Here is an 18,532-nt window from a genome sequence, read left to right on the forward strand (position 1 = left end):
GGAGATCCAACCAGTCCATCCTAAAGGAGACCAGTCCTGAGTGTTCATTGGAAGGACTGATGCTGAAACTGAAACTCCAGTACTTTGGCCACCTGATGTGAAGAACTGACTCACTGGCAAAGACTGTGATGCTGGGAAAGATTGAAGGTGAGGGGAGAATGGGACAACACAGATTGAGATGGTTGGAATGCATCACCGACTCAATAGACTTGGGTTTGCGTGGACTCTGGGAATTGGTGATGGACAGGGAGGCCTGGCGTGTTGCCCTCCATGGAGTCGCAAAGAGTTGGATGCAACTGAGAGACTGAACTGAACTGAAAGATCGTTCTCTAAGACGTTAGTCTGTCTTTCTGGCTGCTGGTTTTTCTGAATATAGACGTTATTCCTTGCTCCAACAACCCTTCTCCCAATTTATTGGCCTGTCCTGTAGTAAGCAGAATGAGTTTGGACTCAGTAACAGATGTGCTGAAGATCTATGTGTGTGTGCATACTAAGTCATTTCAGTCATGTCCAACTCTTTGCAAACCCATGGACTATAGCCCACAAGGGTCCTCTGTCCTTGGGATTCTCCAGACAAGAATACTAAAGTGGGTTGCCCTGCCCTCCTCCAAGGGATCTTCCCAATCCAAAGATTGAACCTGCCACTCAGATCAGCATTTGCAGGTGAGTTCGTTTTATTTATTTATTTTAATTGGAGGCTAATTACTTTACAATATTGTAGTGGTTTTTGCCATACATTGACATGAATCAGCCATGGATGTACATGTGTTCCCCATCCTGAACCCCCCTCCCACCACCCTCCCCATTCCATCCCTCTGGATCATCCCAGTGCACCAGCCCTGAGCACCCTGTCTCGCATCCAGCCTAGACTGGCAATACATTGCACATATGATAATATACATGTTTCAGTGCTATTCTTTTAGGTCATCCCACCCTTGCCCTCTCCCACAGAGTCCAATAGACTGTTCTATGCATCTGTGTTTCCTTCACTGTCCCACATATAGGGTTATCATTACCATCTTTCTAAATTCCACATATATGTGTTAGTATGCTGTGTTGGTATTTTTCTTTCTGACTTACTTCACTCTGTATAATAGGCTACAGTTTCATCCACCTCATTAGAAATGATTCAAATGTATTCTTATTAATGACTGAGTAATATTCCATTATGTATATGTAACACAGCTTTCTTATCCATTCATCTGCTGATGGACATCTAGGTTGCTTCCACATCCTGGCTATTGTAAACAATGCTCTGATGAACATTGGGGTACATGTGTCTCTTTCAATTCTGGTTTCCTCTGTGTGTATGCCCAGCAGTGGGATTGCTGTGTCATGTGGCAGTTCTATTTCCAGTTTTTTAAAGGAATCTTCACATTGTTCTCCATAGTGGCTGTACTAGTTTTCATTCCCACCAACACTGTAAGAGGGTTCCCTTTTCTCCACATCCTTTCCAGCAGTTATTGCTTGTAGATTTTTGGATAGCAGCCATTCTGACCAATGTGAGATGGTGACTCACCGTGGTTTTGATTTGCATTTCTCTGATAATGAGTGATGTTGAGCATCTTTTCATGTGTCTGTTAGCCATCTGTATGACTCCCTTGGAAAAATGTCTATTTAGTTCTTTGGCCCATTTTTTGATTGGGTCATTTATTTTTCTGGAGTAGAGCTGCAGGAGTTGCTTGTGTATTTTTGAGATTAATTCTTGGTCAGTTGCTTCATTTGATGTAATTTTCTCCCATTCTGAAGGCTGTCTTTTCACCTTGCTTATAGTTTCCTTCGTTGTGCAAAAGCTTTTAAGTTTAATTAGTTCCCATTTGTTTATCTTTGTTTTTATTTCCAATATTCTGGGAGGTGGGTCATAGAGGATCCTGCTGCGATTTATGTCGGAGAGTGTTTTGCCTATGTTCTCCTCTAGGAGTCTTATAGTTTCTGGTCTCAGATTTAGATCTTTAATTCATTTTGAGTTTATTTTTGTGTATGGTGTTATAAAGTGTTCTAGTTTCATTCTTTTACAAGTGGTTGACCAGTTTTCCCAGCACCACTTGTTAAAGAGATTGTCCTTCCCCCATTGTATATTCTTGCCTCCTTTGTCAAAGATAAGGTATCCATACGTGCATGGATTTATCTCTTGGCTTTCTATTTTGTTCCATTGATCTATATTTCTGTCTTTGTGCCAGTACCATACTGTCTTGATGACTGTAGCTTTGTAGTATAACCTAAAGGCGGGCAGGTTGATTCCTCCAGTTCCATTCTTCTTTCTCAAGACTGCTTTGGCTATTTGAGTTTTTTTTGTACTTCCATACAAATTGTGAAATTATTTGTTCTAGTTCTGTGAAAAACACCATTGGTAGCTTGATAGGGATTGCATTGAATCTATAGATTGGATAGTATACTCATTTTCATTATATTGATTCTTTCAATCCATGAACATGGTATATTTCTCCATCTATTAGTGTCCTCTCATTTCTTTCACCAGTGTTATATAGTTTTCTATATATAGGTCTTTGTTTCTTTAGGTAGATATATTCCTAAGTGTTTTATTCTTTTCGTTGCAACAGTGAATGGAATTGTTTCCTTAATTTCTCTTTCTATTTTCTCATTAGTAGTGTATAAGAATGCAAGGGATTTCTGTGTGTTGATTTTGTATCCTGAATCTTTACTATATTCATTGATTAGCTCTAGTAATTTTCTGGTGGAGTCTTTAGGGTTTTCTACGTAGAGGATCATGTCACCTGCAAAAAGTGAGAGCTTTACTTCTTCTTTTCAAATATGGATTCCTTTTATTTCTTTTTCTGCTCTGATTGCTGTGGCCAAAACTTCCAAAACTTGTTGAATATTAGTGGTGAGAGTGGGCATCCTTGTCTTGTTCCTGACTTTAGGGGAAATGCTTTCAATTTTTCACCACTGAGGATAATGTTTGCTCTGGGTTTGTCATATATAGCTTTTATTATGTTGAGGTATGTTCCTTCTATTCCTGTTTCTGAAGAGTTTTTATCATAAATGGATGTAAAATTTTGTCAAAGGCTTTCTATGTATCTATTGAGATAATCATATGGCTTTTATCTTTCAGTTTGTTAATGTGGTGTATTACATTGATTGATTTGTGGATATTGAAGAATCCTTGCATTCTTGGGATAAAGCCTGCTTGGTCATGATGTATGATCTTTTTAATATGTTGTTGGATTCTGTTTGCTAGAATTTTGTTAAGGATTTTTTCATCTATGTTCATCAGTGATATTAGTCTGTAGTTTTCTTTCTTTGTGGCATCTTTGTCTGGTTTTGGTATTAGGGTAATGGTGGCCTCATTGAATGAGTTTGGAAGTTTACCTTCCTCTGCAATTTTCTGGAAGAGTCTGTAAGATAGGTGTTAGCTCTTCTCTAAATTTTTGGTAGAATTCAGCTGTGAAGCCATCTGGTCCTGGGCTTTTGTTTGCTGGCAGATATCTGATTATAGTTTTGATTTCTGTGCTTGTGATGGGCCTGTTAAGATTTTCTATTTCTTCCTGGTTCAATTTTGGAAAGTTATACTTTCTAAGAATTTGTCCGTTTCTTCCAAGTTGTCCATTTTATTGGCATAAAGTTGCTGATAGTAGTTGCTTATGATCTTTTGTATTTCTGTGTTATGTTTTCTCAATTTTCATTTCTAATTTTTTTTTATTTGATTCTTCTTCCTTTCTTTCTTGATGAGTCTGGCTAATGGTTTGTCAATTTTATTTATCTTCTCAAAGAACAAACTTTTAGCTTTGTTGATTTTTGCTATGGTCTCTTTTGTTTCTTTTGCATTTATTTCTGCCATAATTTTTAAGATTTCTTTCTTTCTACTAACCCTAGGGTTATTCATTTCTTCCTTTTCTAGTTGCTTTAGGTGTAGAGTTAGGTTATTTATTTGACATTTTTTCTTGTTTCTTGAGGTATGCCTTTATTGCTATGAACCTTCCCCTTAGCACTGCTTTTACGGAGTCCCATAGGCTTTGGGTTGTTGTGTTTTCATTTTCATTTGTTTCTATGAATATTTTTATTTCTTTTTTTTAATTTCTTCTGTGATTTGTGGGTTATTCAGAAGCGTGTTGTTTAGCCTCCATATGTTGGAACTTTTAATAGTTTGTCCCCCCCCCCCCCCCGTAATTGACATCTAATCTTACTGTATTGTGGTCAGAAAAGATGGTTGAAATGATTTCAATTTTTTTGAATCTACCAAGGCTAGATTTATGGCCCAGGATGTGATCTATCCTGGAGAAGGTTCTGTGTGCGCTTGAGAAAAAGGTGAAGTTCATTGTTTTGGGGTGAAATGTCCTAGAGATATCAATTGGGTCTAGCTGGTCTACTGTATCATTTAAAGTTTGTGCTTCCTTGTTAATTTTCTGTTTAACTGATCTATCTATAGGTGTGAATGGGGTATTAAAGTCTCCCACTATTATTGTGTTATTGTTAATTTCCCCTTTCATTCTTGTTAGCATTTCCCTTATATATTCTGGTGCTTCTATGTTGGGTGCATATATATTTATAATTGTTATATCTTCTTCTTGGGTTGATCCTTTGATCTTTATGTAGTGTCCTTCTTTGTCTCTTTTCAAAGACTTTATTTTAAAGTCTATTTTATCTGATATGAGTACTGCTACCTCTGCTTTTTTTTTTTTTTTTTGGTCTCCATTTCCATGAAATATCTTTTTCCAGCCCTTCACTTTCAGTCTGTATGTATCCCTTGTTTTGAGGTGTGTCTCTTGTAGACAGCATATATAGGGGTCTTGCTATTTTTTTTTTTTTTTTTTTTTTTTATCCATTCAGCCAGTCTTTTGGCTGGGGCATTCAACCCATTTACATTTAAGGTAATTATTAATAAGTATGATCCCTTTGCCATTTACTTTGTTGTTTTGGGCTCAAGTTTATACACCCTTTCTGTGTTTCCTATCTAAAGGAGATCCTTTAGCATTTGTTGAAGAGCTGCTTTGGTGGTGCTGAATTCTCTCAGCTTTTGCTTGTCTATAAAGCCTCTGATTTCTCCTTCATATTTGAATGAGATCCTTGCTGGGTATAGTAATCCGGGTTGTATGTTTTTCTCTTTCATCACTTTAAGTATGTCCTGCCATTCCCTTCTGGCCTGAAGAGTTTCTATTGAAAGATCAGTTGTTATCTTTATGGGAATCCCCTTGTGTGTTATTTCTTGTTTTCCCCTTGCTGTTTTTAATATTTGTTCTTTGTGCTTGATCTTTGTTAGCTTGATTAATATGTGTCTTGGGGTGTTTCGCCTTGGATTTATCTTGTTTGGGACTCTCTGGGTTTCTTGGACTTGGGTGACTATTTCCTTTCCTATTTTAGGAAATTTTTCAGCTATTGTCTCCTCAAGTATTTTCTCATGGCCTTTCTTTTTGTCTTCTTCTTCTGGGACATCATGTTGGGGCATTTAACATTGTCCCAGAAGTCCCTGAGGTTGTCCTCATTTCTTTTAATTATTTTTTCTTATTTCCTCTCTACCTAATTTATTTCTACCATTCTATCTTCTACCTCACTTATCCTATCTTCTGCCTTGATTATTCTACTGTTGGTTCCCTCCAGAGTGTTTTTGATCTTATTTATTGCATTATTCATTATTGATTCACTCTTTTTTATTTCTTCTAAGTCCTTGTTAAACATTTCTTGCATCTTCTCAATCTTTGTCTCCAGGCTATTTATCTGTAACTCCATTTTGTTTTCAAGATTTTGTATCATTTTTACAATCATTATTCTGAATTCTTTCTCAAGCAGACTCCCTATCTCCTCCTCTTTTGTTTGGTTTGGTGGGCATTTATCATGTTCCTTTACCTGATGAGTATTTCTCTGCCTTTTCATCTTGTTTACATTGCTGTGTTTAGTGAAAGGTTGTTGTTGAATCATGCGAATACACCGGGATTCTTGGCCCCTGGAGGAGAAGAATTCAATCCGGGGCCAGAGACGAGGCTTGATCACTCGGAGCTTTTGTGTAATAAAGTTTTATTAAAGTATAAAGGAGATAGAGAAAGCTTCTGACATAGGCATCAGAAGGAGTACCCGCTTGCTAGTGTTAACAATGAGGTTATACAATCCAAAGAATGTCTGGAGGTTGTAAAGACCTCATCAGACCTACTCCCATAATTTACATTTTAAGGTAACACTGTCCTCAGGCAAGATACATCCTTGTAAAGACCAGGTCTACTCCTATAATTAACATTTTAAGATCACAGAAGGTTGAATCCAAAGACTGTCCTTAGGCAGGATACATTATTGTTATATAATCTTAAGAAATGTGGAGAAAGAAAAAAAGTTTGTCATTTCTTCCTCTTCCTTGAGAATTCCCGACCCCTCTCTCCTTGGGGACCCCTAGACTCCCTATCAACCTGCCTAGGAAATGACTCTCTCATTCCCCCCTTTTCTTTTAGGAGAATTATGTTGCCTAGGGAAAAGGGGCATCGTTCTCATTCCATAACTGCTTCCGAGCTGACAAGGGGTGTTGTCCCTAAATTGGTGAGGCAACATATTCTCCTAATCCTCATATTGAGGATATCTGATCCAGGGGCCCCAAATAGTAGTTGGAGGAAGCTACAGCAGTAGCAGGAGTTTGAGCAACCATTTGTAACTTAAAAGCTTTCATGCAGCTAGAAACAAATTACAGATGCAGGGGGCAAACAGCAAAAACAAAACAATCAGAATCAAAATTAAAAGTCACATATGTCCATAGTTAAAGTGCAAAGTGTTTCACCAGTCCATTTTAGGGTTGGTAAATGTCATCAGATGAAGAAGAGGCGTCGCATGTGATTGTTGTCGAAGGTATTCACAGACTTAGAGAAAGTCTTTTCCTGGAAGTGGGGATGTCCACCACTGGAAGCCTTCCACTGATGAAGAGGGGAGTGCCCCGCAGACCCAGCAGTTAGACCGATTGTGGAATGCAGCGTAGGAGTGAGCCCAGGACAGGAAGGCATTGTCTTGAGGATCAAACAGTAGACTCAGGATTTTTGGAGTCAGCAGAAGTAGACTCACATAGATTATCAGGCCCATCCGCTGCCCTTTGCTTAACTCTAGAGCTCAGGTCAGAGCCACAAGCTCTGTTAACTGAGCACTGGTTCCCTGGGGGAGAGATTTTGCTTCCAAAACCTGTTCAGCAGTCACCACGGCGTAACCTGCTTTATGCTTTCCATCCTGAGCAAAAGAACTGCCGTCTGTAAATACTTCCATGTCAGGATTGTCTAATGGGGTATCCTTTAGATCCTCCCGAGCTGCACAGTTTAAAGTTAGGAATTGAGAACAATCGTGATCAGGTGTTTCATTTTCCTTCTCAGGAAGGAAAGTGGCAGGATTTAAATTTTCACAAACTTTAAGCTTAGTTACTGGTCCTTCTAACAACAATGACTGATACTTAAGAAACCTACAGTCTGTCATCCAAATATTAACCTTAGAATTTAAGATTCCACTCACATCATGAGAAGTCAGTACAGTAAGGTTTCGTCCATTAATTATTTTTAAAGCTTCAGGTGCTAATAAAGCCGCTGCCCCAATTACTCTTAGGCAGTGGGCCACCCACATGAACCTACATCTAATTCTCTGCTTAGATAAGCAATAGGTTGCTGGTGAGGCCCTCGGGGTTGTGTCAAAACTCCCAATGCCACACCTTTTCATTCAGTGACAAACAAATTAAATTCTGACCCTGTGGGAAGCTCAGAGCTGGAGCTTGCAGGAGAGCAGTCTGAAGAACCTTAAAAGCTTTTTGAGTTTCTGGAGACTAAACCAGTTTGTCGGTTTGGGCCTGCTGAGTTTCAGCTATAAGTTTATATAAAGGCCGGGCAAGTTCCCCGTAACCCGGAATCCAAATGCGACAGTAACCTGTGATTCCCAAAAATCCTCTCAGTTGTCTTAAAGTCATAGGTAGGGGGTGATTTAGTATAGGTTTAATTCTCTCAGGGCCTATGGCCATAGTCCCTTTTGATATGATTAGGCCCAGATATCTTTGTTGACAAAGCTGAGCCTTTTCTCTTGATGCCTTGTAACCACAGTCTGCCAGAAAGTTTAAGAAATCTTCTGAGGCTCACGAACAAGCTTCCTCTGTCTCAGCACAGAGCAAAATATCATCTACATATTGTAACACCACTGCTTCAGAGCTATTAAAGTTTTGTAGATCCCGTGACAAACTGTCCGAATAAGTGAGGACTGTCACAAAATCTCTGGGGCAAAACTGTTCAGGTTAACTGAGAAGCTGGCTGCGTAGGGTCTTCAAAGGCAAATAGAAATTGACTTTCTTCCACCAAAGGCACTGAATAGAAAACATCCTTTAAATCAATTACTGAGAAATATTTGGCCCATTCAGGAATTTCAGACAATAGAGTATAAGAATTAGGCACCACGGGGTGTAAAGGAACTACAGCCTCATTTATTATTTGTAAATCTTGAACTAGTCTCCATTTACCATTCGATTTCTTTATACCCAAAATAGGAGTGTTGCAAGGACTGTTACAGGGAATTAATAGTCCCTGCTCCTTTAAATTTTCAGTGATGGGTTTTAATCCTTCCTTAACTAGGTTTCAGTGGATACTGCTTCTTATGTGGAAATACGTGTGGGTCTTTGAGCTAAACAACTACAGGAATAGCATTTTGTGCTCGACCCACAGATTTTCCATCTAGGATTTACATTTTGTTCAACTAAAGGGAGAGAAAGGAAGGGCTCCGTATTCATGAAAACAGAAGCATGGACCTTGCTCAGTATATCCCTTCCCAAAAAGGGTGAGGGAGATTCTGACACAATCAGAAACTCGTGTGAAAACAGCACAGAATCCCAGTTGCAAGATAAAGAATAATTGAAATAATACCTTTTGGCTCGTCCAGACAGTCCCATTATGAAAGCGGATCAGGAAGAAAGTGAGCCAGGGGCTTCAGTAAGCACAGAATAAGTTGCCCCAGTATCTAAAAGGAAATCGAAGGATTGGCCCCCCACAATTATTAATACCTGGGGTTCCTCAGGTGTAATTAGGACGGGAGCTTGTGTGGGGACCCCTGGGCACCTTCAGTCCTGATTGTCTTGAGAGTCCGACCCCAGAGACCTACACCTCTGGGGGCAGTCTCTCTTCCAGTGTGGTCCTTTGCAGACCAGACATGGAGCAGGGGGTGGCTTAGATGCCTGAGGGCAATCCCACTTGAGGTGCCCCTCCTTTCCACAGTAATAGCAAGCCCATCCCTTTTCACCTGGGTCCCTCTGGGCATTTTTCTCAGGCTGTTTAAGAAAGTTTTTCATAGCCATGGCGAAGGCTTCCACCTTTTCCTTTCTCTTTTTTTGCCTTTCTTTCTTTTCCTCATATTCCCTACCATAGTAGACTGTCTGAGCCAGTTGTAACAGAGTATCTGAAGACTGATTTGTTCCATACGTCTGTTTTAATAGCTTACAGCGGGTATCTGGAGCCAACTGAGTGAGAAATCTATCCTTTAAGATCACTTTTCACACTTCACTTTCGGGATCAATCTCAGTGAATCTGCGAAGGCCTTCTCTCAGTCTATCTAGGAATTTACCAGGAGCTTCCTTCTCCTCCTGTTCTATGTCTGCCAATTTGCCATAGTTTAAAGGCTTAGAACGCGCCTGCCTAAGTCCTTCAAGAATACATCTAACAAAATGACTCTGATCCCATCTTCCTTTAGCTGTGTTGTAGTCCCAGTCTGGTTCTATAGTTGGGACCGCCTGATTCCCAGTGGGGAGGGCCGCTATCTCATTCTCCCTCTTCCCTACTGCTTCATTACCAAGCCATTCATCTCCATAAGCAACCGCTTTTCCCAAAACTCGAGTCTTTGACTCGGGAGTCAGCGTTTGTCCCAAGATATACATCACAAGTGATGGTCATAAAGTGAGGTCATAAAGCAGAGTAACACCTTTAAAAGCTATAATATCTTTTTCTGGGTCCTCTAAATAGTCTCCCAGATCCTCCTTGATTCTTTGTATTTCTTGATAAGAGAAAGGCTTATTAACTCTCACAGACTGATTATTTCTCCTGGTGGGTGTTTCATAAAGAGGCAACAGCTTGTGTGGCTGTTCCTCAGTCTCTTTGGCTGCTCTGTGCTTATGATCCCAGGGATAGATTGGAGAAACCTGTTTTTTCTCTTCTCTTTGTCTCCTGTCCTCCATCTCATCTCTTACTTCGATGGTCTGAGTTTCTACTGAAACCAGAGTAGTCTGAGGTCGTACTGAGACAGGAGTTGTTTGGACCTCCATGTGGGCAGTTTGAATCCCAGTTTGGAGTCCCCGGTACAGGGGCAAAGTGAGAGGACAGGAGGGACCTGAAGGTTTCACGCCCAAATCTATACCCTTAGGACACAAGTCTGGCATATTTCGCAGAGAGAAAAAGGGCAACACATACGCTACTTCTACCCATTTCCCTTGTTCCTTACAGAACCGGTCTAATTGTAGAACAGTATTATACTTAAGAGACCCTCCAACTGGCCACTGTTTGCCATCCTCCAATAGATACCGTGGCCATGCAGTATCACATAGGAAGACCAGGTGTGTCTTCTTTAAGCCCTGGGGATCAAATCTATCCCAGTTTTTCAGGATACAGTTCAAAGGAGTGAGGCTGGAATTGTTAGCTCCCATTTGTAAGAGAGAAAAAAAGCGACCAAGGCCATTTTTCTACCGGAGGCGTCCCTCCCTGCTCTACATGGGGGTGTAGACAGACCTTACACCAAAAGCTTTTCCTTCCTGGTCGGACTTAGTCTGTCCCTTACCGACGCAGGTGCCGTACTCGTCCCTCCCGGTTCTACCACCGAGATGGGGTGGGGATGTACCGGGGTAGACTTGATAGCATCCCTATTTGACGTCCAGCTCTTCACCTTTAACCTTGCTTGCCTCTGATGTCACCCAGGGTGAGTCAGAGTAACCTTCCGGAATGCCTCCCAAGCTAAGACCTCTGTGGGAAACATTCATCACCTGAGTGCCTGTGCATGACCCTGAGTATTTCCTGACTACAATAAGACCGACACGAACATAAAACTGATATGTTCTTTCCAAGTATCACCACACCAGTATAACAGCCTCCTCTGATCTACTAAGAGCTGGCGTTACCAAAGGAAAAAACCCATTGCAGTCCCAATCTGAGTAACCTTTAACCTCAGAGATGTTCTTGGAGCTAGAGCTCCATCTAGCTTCTGAACTTTCGATTCCTAGCGAGGCTAGGCACTTTATTGGCTACCAATCTAAGTCTGGGACCTAAGCCACAGTACACAATAACAGTATAGATCACAAGTCCCTTGAAAGTCTATGATCCGATAGACTAGGTTAGTACTTCTAATTCCCAAGGAGTTATGAAATGGTCAAAGAGACCGAAAAGTTTGACCAAGAAAGGAGAGTTCCGTCCACACGCTTTGCCCATTTCTGGTCGGTTCCCAAAGGAGACATTGGGTGCCTCTTGGCATTGGCAGGTCGGTATAACGCCCCGACAGGTTTCTGCCATAAGCCCTGTGAGATCACCGTGGACCGCAGAGCAGGGCTCCTTACTTGCTTCACACAGGGCATGCCATTCATTCACACAAGCACACGGTAGAGTTAGTAAAGCACAGCAGAAAACATGTTGGCTAAGAGAACAAAGAACTAAAGCTCCAAGCATCCTTACCTTGTCCTGAAGGATCCTGGATGAGCCCCCAAGATGAAAGGTTGTTGTTGAATCACGTGAATACATCAGGATTCTTGGCCCCCGGAGGAGAAGAATTCAAGCCAGGGCCAGAGACGAGGCTTGATCACTCGGAGCTTTTGTGTAATAAAGTTTTATTAAAGTATAAAGGAGATAGAGAAAGCTTCTGACATAGGCATCAGAAGGGAGCAGAAAGAGTACCCGCTTGCTAGTGTTAACAATGAGGTTATACAATCCAAAGAATGTCTGGAGGTTGTAAAGACCTCATCAGACCTACTCCCATAATTTACATTTTAAGCTAACACTGTCCTCAGGCAAGATACATCCTTATAAAGACCAGGTCTACTCCTATAATTAACATTTTAAGATCACAGACGGTTGAATCCAAAGACTGTCCTTAGGCAGGATACATTATTGTTATATAATCCTAAGGAATGTGGAGAAAGAAAAAAAGTTTGTCCTTTCTTCCTCCTTAAGAATTCCCGACCCCTCTCTCCTTGGGGACCCCTAGACTCCCTATCAACCTGCCTAGGAAATAACTCTCTCATTAGGATGGCCTTTCTCTATTCTGGCAGTTTGTGGTTCCTCTTTATTGTGGAGGTTCCTCCCTGTGGGTGGAGTTGGACGAGTGGCTTGTCAAGGTTTCCTGGTTAGGGAAGCTTGTGTCGGTGTCCTGGTGGGTGGAGCTGGATTTCTTCTCTCTGGGGTACAATAAAGTGTCCAGTAGTGAGTTTTGAGATGTCTATGGGTTTGGTGTGACTTTGGGCGGCCTTTATTTTGAAGCTCAGGGCTATGATCCTGTGTTGCTGGAGAATTTGTGTGGTATGTCTTGCTCTGGAACTCGTTGGCTCTTTGGTGGTGCTTCGTTTGAGTGTAGGTATGGAGGCTTTTGGATGATCTCTTATCAATTAATGTTCTCTGTAGTCAGGAGTTCTCTGGTGTCTCACATTTTGGGTTTAATCCTCCCGCCTCTGGTTTTCAGCCTTATTCTTATGGAAGCCTCAAAACTTCTCCATCCATACAGCACCGATAATAAAACATCTAGGTTAATGGTGAAAAGATTCTCCACAGTGAGGGACACCCAGAGAGGTTCACAGAGTTACATGGAGAAGAGAAGAGGGAAGAGGGAGATAGAGGTGACCAGGAGGAGAAGAGGGGGAATCAAAAGGGGAGAGACAGATCTAGGCAGTAATCAGTTGCCTGTGTTCTCCACAGCCCGGAAAACACATAGAGATTCACAGGGTTGGGAAGAGTAGAGAAGGGGCAGGAAGGAGATAGAGGTGATCTGGGGAAGAAAAAGGAGAGTCAAAAGGGAGAGAGAGCAATCAAGCCAGTAATCACACTCTTAAGTAAAAATGGATACTGAAGATTGGATTCTTAATGGTACAAATTTGATAACAAATACCAAAGCAAGGATTAAAAATCTAAAGTAGATGTTACACTCTCAAAAATACAGTATTAAAAAAACAAGACAAAATCACAAAAATTATAAAAAATATATATGAAGTTTGCTTTAAAAATAGGGTCTTTTTTTTGCAAGGTAATAGTAGGTTATAAAAATGAAAATTAAAGGAGTAATAGAAAATTTAAAAATAAAAAAAAATTAAATTAAAAAAATGATAATAGTAAAAATATATCTAGAAATTTCTCTGGAACTGTTGTGGGCAGTGGAGTCAGTTCAGTTTCAGATAGTTCCTTGTTCCAGTTTATACTTCTCAAGATCTATAGGTCCTTTCCAATGTAGTCAGTGTTTCCTACAGGGTTTTAATCTGTTGCAATTGTCACTTCCAAGGTGGTTCCCTCTGTTTATTTTGGCTTCTTCTGTTTGCAGATCTCTTCAGTGTCTAATTTCTGCCCTGACACAAGGAGGTGAAGGTGGTCACTTATTTAGGCTCACTTGTTCAGTGGTGCTGTGGGTAGTGAGGAACACTGCAAACAAATATCACAGGCATGTGTGAGGAGTGCTTGCAGTGTCTTGGCCACACTGGGTTTGTGCTCATTCGAGGCGTGTATGCTTTTCTAGTCTACACTGCTCAGGCTTCAGGTTGCTCTGCAGGGAGCAGGCCCTGAGTTGCGTGCTCTTCCCAGGTCTAAGCCACTAAAGTTCAGGTTCTTGGGTACTCCACAAAGGCACAGACTCAGTTCAGCCTACATTTTGTGTTCTTCCCAGGTCCGAGCAGCTCAGGCAACCAGGTGCTTGGCGAGCACACTCTCCTTAGGTGTGGTGCATCTTATCACCTCCCTGCCAGCCACTTGAATTCCTGCGTGGCAGCAGGCGTGCCCTCTCAGGTGTGCTGTGTGTCTTCTGGGGAGCTGATCTCTGGCAGCAACCCTCCCAGTGGATGTCAACCGTCAGGGAATCCCAGGAAGTCTTGGTTAGCTACTAGAAGCCTGCTTGCAGTTTGGTAGAGGATGCCATCTCTAAGGCCAAGTTTGCCCCTTTCCAGCTCTGGCTACTGCCTGTCTCCCTGCCTCTGCGGATGGAAAAGTCCCCAGCCAGCTAGGTCTCCTCTGGTATTCACTCAGTCCTTTGTTCTGTGAGCGGGCCCTGCAGTGCCTTAATTTAGGGCTTTTCAGGGGTAATTCTCTCTCTTTTTTTTTATTCCCTGTCTCTGGCTATCCCAGTCTGGATTGCTATCTCACGTTAGCTCCCTCAGATTGCCCTCAGGGCATTCAGGCCTAGTCCTTGCCCTAAGCAATGCAGCCCGCACCTCCCTGTTCAGTGCCCCTCTTGCTGGTGGTGGATGCGAATGTCTGGGCTACTTCTCCGCTGGGAGTTGCCATTAAGCAAGAAATCTGTGGGTTTTATTTATTTATTTATTTTTCCCCCTGGTTATGTTGCCCTCTGAGATTCCAAAACTCCCCACAAACCTGCCAGTGAGAGGGCTTCCTGGTGTTTGGAAACTTCTCTTTTAAGACTCCCTCCCCAGGATGGGTCTCTATCCCTAACTCTTTTATCCTTTTATCTTTTATATTTTGTTCTACCTCCTTTCCAAGACAATGGGCTGCCTTTCTTGGTGTCTGGTGTCCTCTGCCAGGGTTCAGAGGTTGTTTTGTGGGATTTGCTCAGCATTCCAGTGATCTTTTGATGAATTTGTCGGGGAGAAAGTGGTCTCCCCATTCTATTCTTCCACCATCTTAGGACTGCCTCTCCTGCAGGTGGGTTCTTTACCACTAGCACCACCTGGGAAGTCCTGCTGAAGATCTTTATATAATTTCTATTTTGTATATATTGGTGATTCAAATTTAAAAATGTAAAGTTTTCATTAAAATTATTTTACATGTATATATGTGTACACATTTCTATAAACTATTCTTTTATCTTTTTTATTGAATGTCATTAAATATTGTTTGAATTTAAAGGCCAAGTAAAATAGTTATGTATTTTTGCCAGGATGTACATATTTAGATAATTTTCATGATCAAAACTATTTGAATGATACAATTCAAAGCCATAGAGTGATAGTATAATTCTACAACAAATATTTGACTTTTCCTAGAGAGGGAAGCAGAGTAATATACCTGGGCAAAATGGTGAAACAAAGTATTTGTCAATACAAGTATTTTTTAATTGAAACCAAAATTTAATTAAAAGGATGCTAAAACAGTTACCAAATTCTCAATGAAAATTCTGGAGATTTTAAGCATAATCAAATGAAAAGGGAAAAATTAAAATTGACTTTACTTCTATATAAAAGTTACACCTTAGGCATGCAAATTGAGCTTAGTCACTTGGGTTGCTTTTGAATCAAAAATAACTTGTAAAATTAACTGCTTCAAACTTTTGTGTTTCTTTCACTTAAGTAAAAGTTCGAATTGGATTCTAACTCAGTACAAAGTAAAGTTTAGCCAGAGTAAACAAATAGTACAATAAGGTCTTTGAGGCAAGAGGAAATTTGGAAATAGGACCCAAAATTTTCAAGGTATTGAAATAAAAGACAAGATAATTTAGATGAATATCTGACTAAAAACGTTGAGCTTTGGGGGTTGTATAGAATACTTGGCTATTAACAATAGGAAAAAACAAGAAGTTTAAGCATCAATAAACAACTATAATTAGTATTGCTAGTTTTGTGAAAACCTAATTTATTATGCTGAGAAAAAACCATCTCTAAAATATTTATCCATATTTATCTTTCTTTTTCAGTGCTAAACTAATTTATTCTGAGTAAATGAATTTCAATTGTTCAAATATAATAATATTTTTATAAAATAGTTATATAGAATGGTGATAGATTAAAGGCAGGAAATAACATAGGCTTGGACAAATAAAAGATGGTTAAAAATACCAGTAAAAGAAGAAGTAAGAGCTAAACGTAAGAAGGAGTGATATTTATTCTACCTAAAGTGATATTAAATAATATTCTAGAATTATGAAAGTGCCTCCAAAACTACAGAATTTCCTGGACACAAATTTCTTGAAATTATGCAATCTGTTTTATGGGCAATGTTTATGTAAGAGAATGAGTAATAGAAGAGAGGACTTCCCTCATAGCTTAGTCGGTAAGGAACCTGCCTGCAATCCAGGAGACCTGGGTTCAAATCCTGGGTAAGAGAAAGTAACAGAAAAACATGAAAGCAATTGTTCACAATAGATATTTTAAAACAGATGAAAATAATAATGATAAAGCATGAGAATTTCATTATCTAATATTCGTTGAAGGAAAAAAGTGAAGTGTAGAAAATACAAAGTTCTTCTTTTGAAAAATTTTTGCAGAGGTATTTAAATTCCTTCAGAAAAGTTAATTGTGTCTGTCTAATAGGTAAGTGGAGATTATTGTATTTTAGACAGGGACATTTGGTGATTTGTAGAAAGAAAATTACTTTGTGCTTATAAGTTACTGGTGGTGGTGTGAGTGCTCCGTTGTGTCTGACTCTTTGCGACCCCATGGACTGTGAACCATCAGGCTCCTCTGTCCATGGTGGTTCCCAGACAGGAATACTGGAGTGGGTTACCATTTCCTTTTCCAGGGAATCTTCCTGACCCAGGGATAAAATCAGCATATCTTGTATCTCCTGCAATGGCAGGCAGGGTCTTTAACTGTGCCACATGGTAACACTTTATAAGTTATTACTGAGAACCATTTGAATGCAGAGTTTCAAAGAATAGCAAAGAGAGATAAGAAAGCCTTCCTCAGTGATCAATGCAAATACATAGAGGAAAACAATAGAATGGGAAAGACTAGAGCCCTCTTCAAGAAAATTAGAGATACCAAGGGAATTTTCATGCAAAGATGGGCACAATAAAGGACAGAAATAGTATGGACCTAACAGAAGATATTAAGAAAAGATAGCTAGAATAAAAAGAACTATACAAAAAATCTCCATGACCCAGATAACCACGATGGTGTGATGACTCACCTAGAGTCAGATATCCTGGAATGCAGAATCAAGTGGGCCTTAGGAAACATCACGATGAACAAAGCTAGTGCAGGCGATAAAATTGCAGTTGAGTTATTTCAAATCCTAAAAGATGATGCTGTGAAAGTGCTGCACTCAATATGCCAGCAAATTTGGAAAGCTCATCAGTGGCCACAGGACTGGAAAAGGTCAGTTTTCATACCAGTGCCAAAGAAAAGCAATGCCAAAGAATGCTCAAACTACCGCACAATTGTACTCATCTCACACACCAGTAAAGTAATGCTCAAAATTCTCCAAGCCAGGCTTCAGCAGTATGTGAACCATGAAATTCCAGACATTCAAGCTGGATTTAGAAAAGGCAGAGGTACCAGAGATCAAATTTCCAACATCTGTTGGATCATCAAAAAAGCCAAAGAGCTCCAGAAAAACATCTACTTCTGTTTTATTGACTATGCCAAAGCCTTTGACTATGTGGATCACAACAAACTGTGGAAAATTATTCAAGAGATGGGAATACCAGACCACCTGACCTGCCTTCTGAGAAACATGTATGCAGGTCAAGAAGCAGCAGTTAGAACTGGACATGGAACAAAAGTCTGGTTCCAAATCAGGAAAGGAGTAGTCAAGGCTGTATATTGTTACCCTGCTTATTTAACTTGTTATATGCAGAGTACATCATGAGAAATACTGGACTGGATGAAGCACAAGCTGAAATCAAGATTGCCAGAAGAAATATCAATAACCTCAGAGATGCAGATGACACCACCCTTATGGCAGAAACTGAAGAACTAAAGAGCCTCTTGTTGAAAGTGAAAGAAGAGAGTGAAAAAGTTGGCTTAAAACTCAAATTCGGTAAACTAAGATCATGGCATCTGGTCCCATCACTTCATGGCAAATAGATGGGGAAACAATGGCAACAGTGACAGACTTTATTTCTTTGGGCTCCAAAATCACTGCAGATGGTGACTGCAACCATGAAATTAAAAGACTCTTGCTCCTTGGAAGAAAAGTTATGACCAAACCAGACAGCATATTAAAAAGCAGAGACATTACTTTGCCAACAAAGGTCCGCCTAGTCAAAACTATGGTTTTTCCAGTTGTCATGTATGGATATGAGATTTGGACTATAAAGAAAGCTGAGCACTGAAGGATTGATGCTTTTGAACTGTGGAGTTGGAGAAGACTCTTGAGTCCCTTGGACTGCAAGGAGATCCAACAAGTCCATCCTAAAGGAAATCAGTCCTGAATAATCATTGAAAGGACTGATACCTAAACTCCAATACTTTGACCACCTGATGCAAAGAACTGACTCATTTGAAAAGAGCCTGATGCTGGGAAATATTGAAGGTGGGTGGAACAGGGAACAATAGAGGTTGAAATGGTTGGATGACATCGCTGACTCAATGGACATGAGTTTGAGTAAACTCTGGGAGTTGATGGACAGGGAGGGCTGGTGTGCTGAAGTCCATGGGGTCACAAAGAGTCGGGCATGACTGAGTGACTGAGTTGAACTGAACTGATTGAGAACTAAGACTAATTGAGAATTTTGTCACATACAA

The 18,532-nt window shown here is 40.4% G+C and overlaps 1 long non-coding RNA gene across 1 annotated transcript in view; it reads right to left on the reverse strand.

The window, feature by feature from the left end:
• Positions 1–15,892, reverse strand: part of LOC147361346 (uncharacterized) — a 40,002-nt gene extending 24,110 nt beyond the window's left edge. The window contains exon 1 of the long non-coding RNA XR_015137579.1: positions 11,595–15,892. This is a non-coding gene — a long non-coding RNA (uncharacterized LOC147361346). The remainder of the gene's footprint in view (positions 1–11,594) is intronic.
• Positions 15,893–18,532: the final 2,640 nt, after the last annotated feature.

The sequence above is a fragment of the Bos grunniens genome, chromosome 12, assembly GCF_055505025.1.
Source record: "Bos grunniens cultivar Pamir isolate PY7600 chromosome 12, Bosgru_T2T1.0, whole genome shotgun sequence".
In the NCBI taxonomy this organism is placed as follows: domain Eukaryota; kingdom Metazoa; phylum Chordata; class Mammalia; order Artiodactyla; family Bovidae; genus Bos; species Bos grunniens.